The 9291-nt window shown below is 39.9% G+C and overlaps 1 pseudogene across 1 annotated transcript; it reads right to left on the bottom strand.

The window, feature by feature from the left end:
- Positions 1-4530: 4530 nt before the first annotated feature.
- LOC308423235 (ubiquitin carboxyl-terminal hydrolase 16-like) lies at positions 4531-7052 on the bottom strand (annotated as a pseudogene). Its single transcript has one exon. The product of its transcript is annotated as a ubiquitin carboxyl-terminal hydrolase 16-like (transcript).
- Positions 7053-9291: the final 2239 nt, after the last annotated feature.

Below are 9291 nucleotides of genomic sequence, written 5' to 3'. Positions count from 1 at the left end.
CTTATAGGACTGGGTGTGCCTCTGAAAGCTCGGGTATCCCTCAGGGACCGTGCAAAGAGAGTTATTGTAACCCTCTAAATATCAGCTTTACCCCACAGGGAAAACAAGATCGTCAGTGGGTAAGAGGAAACCATTGGGGATGGAGAGTCTATACTGGCAGAGGGAACCCTGGATTCGTTTTTGTTATTAAGATAAAGATAGAGAGTCTGCCCACATGACCCATAGGCCCCAATTTGGTGCTTGATAACCCTGTACCCAGGCCTCAGAGACCTCCTCGTCTCACTCTGTCACCAAAGGAGGACTCGTATCCCCTTTTGACCACACCCTCCTATCTCCCTATGAGAACTGAGGATCGCCTGTTCAATCTGCTTGATAGTGCATTTGTTCTTTTAAACCGCACTAACCCTGCCGCTACTCAGTCCTGCTGGCTGTGTTTTGCTTCCAATCCCCCTTACTACAAAGGAATAGCTCAGCTACGAAGTTATGTTACTTCTGACCACTCATGCTGCCCCTGGGGAAGCCAACGAAAGTTGACCCTGTCTGCAGTGTCAGGAACTGGACTATGCATAGGAAGAGTACCTACCAGACACCAGCCCCTCTGTAATGTAACTATCTCCAACCTGACAACAGGCCCAGATAAATACCTAGTACCCCCTCCCTATACCTGGTGGGCTTGTGGCACCGACCTGACCTCCTGCCTTCATACTTCACTATTTAACAGTACTAAAGACTTTTGTGTTTTAGTCCAACTGGTGCCCAGGGTCATTTATCATGATGATACCTCGTTTATAGATGAATTTGACCACCATACTCGATACAAGAGAGAACCTATAACTTTGACCTTAGCTGTCTTGTTAGGACTTGGAGTGGCAGCAGGAATTGGAACAGGAACAGCTGCCCTCATCCAACAACCTTACTACTATAATGAACTCAGAGCAGCTATGGATGCGGACCTGGGAGCATTAGAACAGTCCATAACCAAACTAAAAGAGTCATTGACTTCATTATCAGAGGTAGTGCTACAGAACAGGAGGGGATTAGATCTGCTTTTCCTAAAGGAAGGAGGGCTCTGTGCTGCCCTAAAAGAAGAATGTTGCTTTTACATAGATCATTCTGGTGTCATAAGAGACTCTATGGCAAAGCTTAGAGAAAGACTAGAAAACAGAAAAAGAGAAAGAGAAACATACCAAGGATGGTATGAAAATTGGTTTAACCGGTCACCCTGGTTCTCTACGCTAGTCTCCACTTTGGTTGGGCCTTTACTCATTTTAATGCTAATCCTAACCTTTGGGCCATGCATCCTCAATAGACTGGTGACTTTTATAAAAGAAAGGTTGAGTGCTATACAGGTAATGGTCCTAAGACAACAATACCAGATATTACAAGAAGCTGAGGGATCGCTCTAAGATTAAAGCTTTTTACAAAAAGAAAAATGGGGGAATAAAGAGTAAAAGGTTGTCAAAGGACACTGATTCCTTGCCCTAGGGCTCTCTCCTCTTCAGGAAATAGCTCCCGGAACTTTCTTGAGATTTGAGTTCCCAAAATAACCACAGAAGGTCCCAATGACCTCTGTGGAATGTTTCAATGCCCTAGGTGTGCCCTGGGTATACTGCTAAAAAATGTATGATTGTTCCCCTTTGAATTCCCTCATTGTCCCCTTTGAATTTCCTCATTCCCCCTGTCCTCCCCCTGTTTTGTGGTTTTTGCCTTTATAAGCCCGTTAGAAGTACAGGCCGGGGTCGAACTCCTCTACCCCTGCGTGGTGTATGAGTCTCGACCCCAGCATGCTGGCCTGAGATCTCACTCTGTTTCACTTTCAATTAACTTCCTTGTGCGATTGCAGCAAGTCTGGTCTTTGTGCCTTGCTGGGTGCGCGCCTGTCCTGAGATTTGAGTGAGGGATAATAATATAGCACATAAACAGATTAAGTCAAATGACAGGTAAAGAAAGAGAGTTGAAGATTTTTCAATGAGTAAATAACATAGTCAGATCTTTGTAAAAGGCATGGAGAACGTAATAGTTTACATGAATTTCCTAAGAAGCATGAAGGATATGTAAGACACGGTATAGGTACACTGGTTTAGATGCCAACTCTGCTAGAGACATTTTCATGTAACATAACATCACTTAATGACCATAACCCTTCCAATGGGAAGATGCTGGCTTTTGCAGAAACACAGTATCAACAAAGTGATTTTCCCAGAAGCCCACAGCTCAGTTGTGTTGCTTATAGCTAACAAGCTACTTAAGGTCTTAAGGACAAAATGCAGAGGGAAGACAATGAGTGCAAATTAGCTGAGCTGCTCCTGAGAACACAAACCTTCTGCCTCAGTGATAGGATGAAAAGAGAACATCAGACTTGCCAGAATGCACTCCAAGAAGGTTTTCTAACTTCCCATCTAAATATTCTCTCACTTAACTCAAAATCTCCACAGCAACTTCAGGGGGGGGGTCAGTGGCAATCCTAGCACTTTATGTCTTTGGAATTGTAAATAGATTCGTGTTGCTTAAATGGCATTTTTTTCAGGATGTATTTGGCTACTGAAATCCCTGTTGTTTGCGAGCTCATGTTATTGTGAAATAAAGAGCAATGCATCAGCGTGAGGCAAGCAGGAAAATACATCCAGATTGAAAAATTCTCACTGTAATCGCTATGCTCTCCCATTAAGATACCACTTTTCTTTCTCAGAGACCTTTGAATTATCTTTTCAATATTAATAAAACGAAGGAGCATTTTATACCATGTTTCCGAAGACAAAATTCTATTTTTTTTTTTTTTTGTTATCTCCTATTAAGGCTTCTGTGTAACAGGGAATAAAATATAATTTAAAGCAAAAAAAAAAAAAAAAAAAAAAAAAAACTACCAATCCAGTAAAAGGAGATCCAGGTTCCAGGTTAGGTGTCTGCTTTGAAAAAGTGGAAACTGGGCACTGGGGAAATGAGTTGGTGGCTAAGAGAACTTGCTTCATTTGTGAAGGAACCAGGTTCAGTTTTCAGCAGTGCAATTAGACAGCTCACTACTGCTGGTAAATCCAGATCTAGGGCAGCTGATGTTGCTTCAGGCTGACTCAGCCATGTGATACATGGACAAACACCTAGGCACATATATACAATAAAATAAATAAACAAACAACAAATAAATAATTTGTAAGGAATAAAAGATAGATTTCATTCTGTGTGGCTATGATAGATTCTCAGAAATGTGAAAGTTTAGACTTGAGAGCAAGGGAGGTGATGCATCGCTACTTAAATAACCCTTCTTTTCCTTCCTTCTTTAATTCTGATCTGTCAACCACTTGTGCATAATCATAGCTGAAACAGAGAAAGAGAGAGAGAGAGAGAGAGAGAGAGAGAGAGAGAGAGAGAGAGAGAGAGAGAGAGAAAGAGAAAGAGAGAGATCATTAGATGCTAATGTAGGTCAGAGGAAAATGAGTTTCCTTCCCATTTCTCTTCGTTGGAGAGGAGCCTGGCCATCTATAATCAGAAGTTGCTGTTGTACTCATATCTATACAGTGATAGAGATTACAGAAAATTATACTATTGTCTCTTGCTTTTATATGAGATCTAGGGGTTCAAACACAGGGCATTAATGTTTCTAGGCAAGCCCTTTAGCCACTAAACCATCTCTTTTAAATGAGACAAATATACTTTACAAGACTTAAATATTTGCTATTTCTGTTCTTCACAAGTAGTGCAGGAGTATGTTAACAGGCACTTAATTCCTATTAATAAAGGACTGTGCTCCTCAGTCTGTTGTCACCCATACCTGATATCAAGTGACTAACATAGAGTGATGTCTGTACTTTTACAATTGTGGTACTGTACTATTACTACTTCAAGGAATGCAGGCACTCTTTCCAAGTTTCACGTCATAAAGTTGCTGTGGGTTGGGTTATAAAAGAGCTCCTACTTAATACTGGTTATACCTCCAGGTTTTGGTATTTTCAGTTAATAGAAATATGGCCTAGATCAACTTGGGAGGACAAAGCAATAATAAATATTCCAATGTGTTCCTGGTCCTATCATGAGTAATATTCCTTAGTTTCCTTTACTGCCAGAAAGATTCCTAAATGAAGTAATCATGAGCCCTAGGTACTGGCTTTAGAGAAAACATTGTAATGCTGTAAGAAGAAGGACATTACTTCTTTCTCCTTTACCTCATTAAGTTGTATGTTTTGCAAATAGTGGCAGTCAGTGCTATTGTTCAACTTGAATTCTTCTCTTGATGTTTTTTCATTAATGAAGTCTCGCCCTTGCGATTAAAGTGAAAATACTCATAAATGGAAATCTTGATTTATTTCTATTTATCTGTGATGTGCCATTTTAAAGAAATGATTCTTAAACCCTTCGACTTACTTTGATATGAAATCTATGGCTCTTCTGCCATCTTCTATTTCGAATCTGAGTTTTCTATCCATGGAAAGAATAAATCATGACTTTCTCATCTTTTTTTATAGTTTTAACTTTTTATTGTTATAATAGCCAGTATAAAAGCCATAGGTGTATTTCCACAGGAAGCAATTTTTGTTATCACAGTATTCTCTCATAAAATAGGAGATATGCTTGTGAATTTAGTACTTCAGTTATAGGCACCGCTTGCACGTGTGTATCGCTAATGTGAAACCACTGCCCTTTGGTTGATTCCAGTTCACAATCGTGTGGAATGTCATCCTGAAGAACAAGATTAGAGAGATGACAACTTGAAGTTCTCTCCTTTGCGTAGGCAGTGTAATGCCCTGACCTCGTAGTATCACTGTGTTCAACAACTCCATATAAAGAATACAGTACACTTGTACTTTTTTCAGCAATATTCTTACATTTAAGGGTACAAAAATGGGCCAAATCTAAGAATTCTGGAAACTTTGTGTGTTTGATGACTTTTCGTAGGTTAAAACCAGCCTGATGAAATATCTTTAAATGAAGAGTGAGGACAGGAGGAGCAAGGGAAACTAGCATCTTCTTCTTGGCATTGATGTAAACCTTTTATATTTGCCTTTGGTCCATTATACTGCTGTCTTGTGCACACCTCACAAAGCAGTTTGTTCGCATCTTGGAGTTTCTCATTATGGGTGAACTGATATAAACAATGTTGGATTGAACACTCATCGGTACTAAAAGCTTCCCGGTTTGCAAGGGAACAGAAAGCAGTCTCTGGATCCTCATTCAAGACCTCATACACTTTTGATGCAGAATGACTGTCATTCAGAATCTCTATATTTATTTCATCAGGATGAACAGCAGCATTCAAATTAAGGTTTTTTAAACCATTGATAATGTCTAGTTCTCCACTGGTCCTTTCTTCCAGGAAGGGATCATTTAGATTTCTAGGACATTCAGTAGAGGTCAAAAGCCCCAGATGACTGTCAGTGTTGACACTCTCCACTTCTAGGCCCTCTGGGCATTTTTTCACATTAGCTGTACTCTATCATTTTCTCTTGGCCATTCAGATTCACATAAACTCTGTCTGTGTGACCTCCTCTTGAGAGCCATGGTTGGATTCACTTCCCACGTCTCCTTCTCCTGGAAGTGCTGTCTCAGCTTCATGGTTGTGGTCTTCAGTGTAGTCAGTTCTGCAGATCTCATTGAAGTGAAGAAATCTTTCTTGAATTTTCTGTTGCCTTCGTTGGTTCTTGGCCTGCTTTTTGGCTTGCTTCTTTGCCTTCTTCGGTATGTGCTTGCTTGTCCCTGAGGGAATATCACTCCTTGTCTTCATGTAGCTGTCATCTTTCTCTTCCTCACCATCTTTCTCCTCCTCCATTGTTTTTTTTACATTTTTGTCATTTATACTTTTCTTACCATTCTGGTCATCTAAAACTGGGAGAGACAAATCAAGGAAAGATTCATGCACCAAGGAGACAGTCCTGCACTCATCACACATGATCGTACTAGTCAGTTTACCACCAAGGATGCGGTCCACAAAACTCGGGATTGCACTTTTCTTTTCATAAGCTTTAACTTTATTTTTTACTTCTTCATCCGATTTTTCAGTAGAATTACCAAATTCATTAAGAATTTTACTCACTCTTTGGTGTTCTTCTGCTCTCATCCCATCCAGTAGGTAGTGAAGCAGCTCCTGGCTGTCTTGTTGCTGGTACTTTTTAAAGCGTGTTGCTTTTTTACAGACCTGAGAAAAGAGCTCTTTAGGTGTCACACTCGCTTCTTGTTCTCTTGCATCTCATTAAGAAACTGGCTCATGGCTAAAGTGAGAGTACCTGGAGGCTCAAGATTTACTTCTAAAGGTTCTGTTAGTGCCAGATCAGGTGGCTCTATTTTTACAATTGTTCCAGACATCTTCACTTCCTTTAGTAGTTCTCTAAGCACTGGCGTTTGTGACAAGTTCTGCATAACTGCGTTGAAGAAACAAGTATTCCCCAAATTACTGAGTCCTTTCACCATTATCTGGGAAGCAGAGTCCATGGGAATATTTTCTTTAGCCATGTTTTCCGATTTCTCTCTCTCTTGCTCATTTGTACTTTCTTTCTCCATTTTTTTTTATTTTCAAGCTCAATGTGTCCATTATTTTTCTATGCTGGTTTTGAAGTTATTGTGGCAGCTTGTTTTTTAACATAATCAACCACTTGGCCCAATCGGTTTGAACTACAGTATTTGACTTCCTCATCACACTTGTAACAGCAGACGTTCCAGTTGTCCAAACTAAGCACCAGATAGTGAGGCTCCGATCTTGGTGTGGTGTAGTGGTTCAAGGCATGCTGCTCCTGAGAATCTCTGCCGCGGCCCTGATGGCCACATTTAAGACACAGCCAAACCGAAGGGTCTTCTGCTTCTTCCTCAGGTTTATCTTTCACTTTATTGTCAGTCTTACAGTCTTGGCAGATATTCCATTCCACATTAACTAAAGCTTTTTTCAAATTACCTTGTTCCAACCCTTTTCTAAGGTGTCTGCACATTGGTTCTGTAGATTCAGAGGAAGCCTTATCTGGAACACTTTTCCCCTTTGTTCGTTTCTTTCCCATGTTGACACTTTATGGATTGCTCACTGACACAAAATTACAACCCGGGGCGACGGTGCCCATAACTGCCTCCCGCGTCGGGCCTGGAGCTGGCGGCCAGCTCTGCTTCCTCCGGGTGATGAATAGAGCATGACTTTCTCATCTTAAGAAGCAGTATGATTTCACTTCCTGCCTTTAAGGTGAATACAGATGCCTTGCAGTGAGAAAGCCATAAGAATATGGGTTCATTCCTGTTCCAGCTTGACAGCTGTGCTCACCACCAGAAATGTGATAGAGTGGGCATCTGTGATTCCTACCCCACATGGGGGATTGTTCAGGTCAGTGGAAGAAGGGACAGAGATGGGCTTTCCTTATGAAGTCCTACCTAAACCATGAGTGAGAAAACATTCTTCTTATCATAAGCCACCAAATTTGGGGTGTGCCTTCTAATATATGTACAAATTTGGACCAATCATTTACATATTTTTAAAAGAACAATTTGTCTTTCAACTAGCTTTATTTTTTTTAATAATAAGGATATAGTAGGAACACTATTTGACAGTATTTTGCATTGGTGCATAGACAGCAGAGATAGTTAAACTATATTACAGGAACAGTGTTGAATGGAAGAAAAGAAACGTATTTGAAAGTGAGGGTGAACTTCAAAAGAACAATAGAATTGAGCTTCAGAGCCAAGAAACTAGTCAGTACAAATCACACCAGAAAACAAGGAAGAAGGTTAAATAGATTGCTTGAAGAATCACTTTGTCAAATAACAGATGTGGTTAGCTTTGGCCCATAGACCTCTCTTCATAAATTTCTGATACCTTTCATGGTATCACCACAGGTCATATTCCCAGATTTACAACTGAGTAAGATTACTTTAGTGTTCAAAGCATGTTCACATGTGGATAACCCAAGACCACCCATTATCAGTGGCCAACTTTATCACTTTGTAGGAAAACGTGGCCTGTATGGCCCAAGCTACGTGCTTCAATAACTCAGTAGAGACCTTGACCTATAAAAGTATGTGCCCAAGATACACAGGTTCACAGTTAAAGATAAGATACTTTGCTCTGCAAACAATAGCTACAGTTCCCAGTGTTCTGGGCTAGACTGAAGAAGTATCGGGTCTGTCAGATCATTGTGGTGCTAAGAATAGGCTTCAAAGAAATATTTTGGGTATATAAAGGCTTAAAAATCGGGGCCAGGTTGCCCTAGAGACTTGGGTGTCTTCTTTAAAGTTCAGACTCTTTATATCTCTCCTCAGGGATTCCAGTTTAAATTTATAGTGTAATGCGTTGACCTGTAGTTTCCAAAAGAACCCCGGTTATTTTGACAGACTCTTGGACTTAAAAATATATTCTCTAAGTGTTGAACTTTTGTAGTTAGGAGGACTCAGTTATTCAGACGATGTCTGTGATAACTTCCTTAGCTAACCTGGAATTTTCTGATAAACTCCTTCTTGTTTTTACTTTATGCTACTTCTTAGAGACACAGGCACTTTTCAAACAATATCATACAAATTTTTAAAGGAAAACTGGTAAAACTGGAATTTATTATGTTAAGTTAAATATGCCAATCTCAGAAAGACAATTAACATGATTTTGCTTCTCTATATAGAATCCAGGAGGACACAAAAGCATGCGAAGATAAAATAGGAACTCTTAGTAGTGTAGAAATTTAATGTAGGCTCAAGGATAATAACTCTTAGGGCAGGTAGATATGATAAAGATATATTGTATGTACATATGCACATATATCATAGCATGAATCCTTACAACTACCAGGTGGTGATCTTTAGAGAGAACCATCTTTGGTCTCAAGCTTTCCTCTGATTAGGTAACAAATGGTGGCATCTCCACCTCATACCCTGTATCCCTGTGCTGTCCCGCCCAGGGCTGCTTCTGCTTGGTTACTTGTCTGGTGCTACAATGAGTATACTGTTTGTTGACTGAGTTCTGGGAGGTAACTTTAAAAGGCCCAAAGTAAATCTCCTGTGAATTGCCCCAGCAAAGGGTGTGGCTTGCTTTTCATCTATACTCTTTCACCACCTATAGGTAGATGGATGCTGATAATTTGTGATTATGTATCTTGAAACCTTTTTAAATGTATGTACCCTCACCTTTCGCTCCTGATTATAATAATGTAAAATGCCATGCATATCAAACTGTATCAGATACACTCACTGATATTTATAATCTCTGGCCGAATAAATACCTAAAAATGAGTTATGATTTGTTTTACCCTTTATTCTTGACTCCCATGTTTTAACATAAAAGCTTTTTTTTTCTTTAATTAGCTGTGTCAAAAGTTTAGGATCATGATTAGATTGAAGTCA

The sequence above is a fragment of the Micromys minutus genome (assembly GCF_963924665.1).
Source record: "Micromys minutus genome assembly, chromosome: 1".
Lineage (NCBI taxonomy): Eukaryota > Metazoa > Chordata > Mammalia > Rodentia > Muridae > Micromys > Micromys minutus.
The sequence above is the reverse complement of the archived record's forward strand: the minus strand, read 5'-3'. Positions and strand labels throughout refer to the sequence as shown.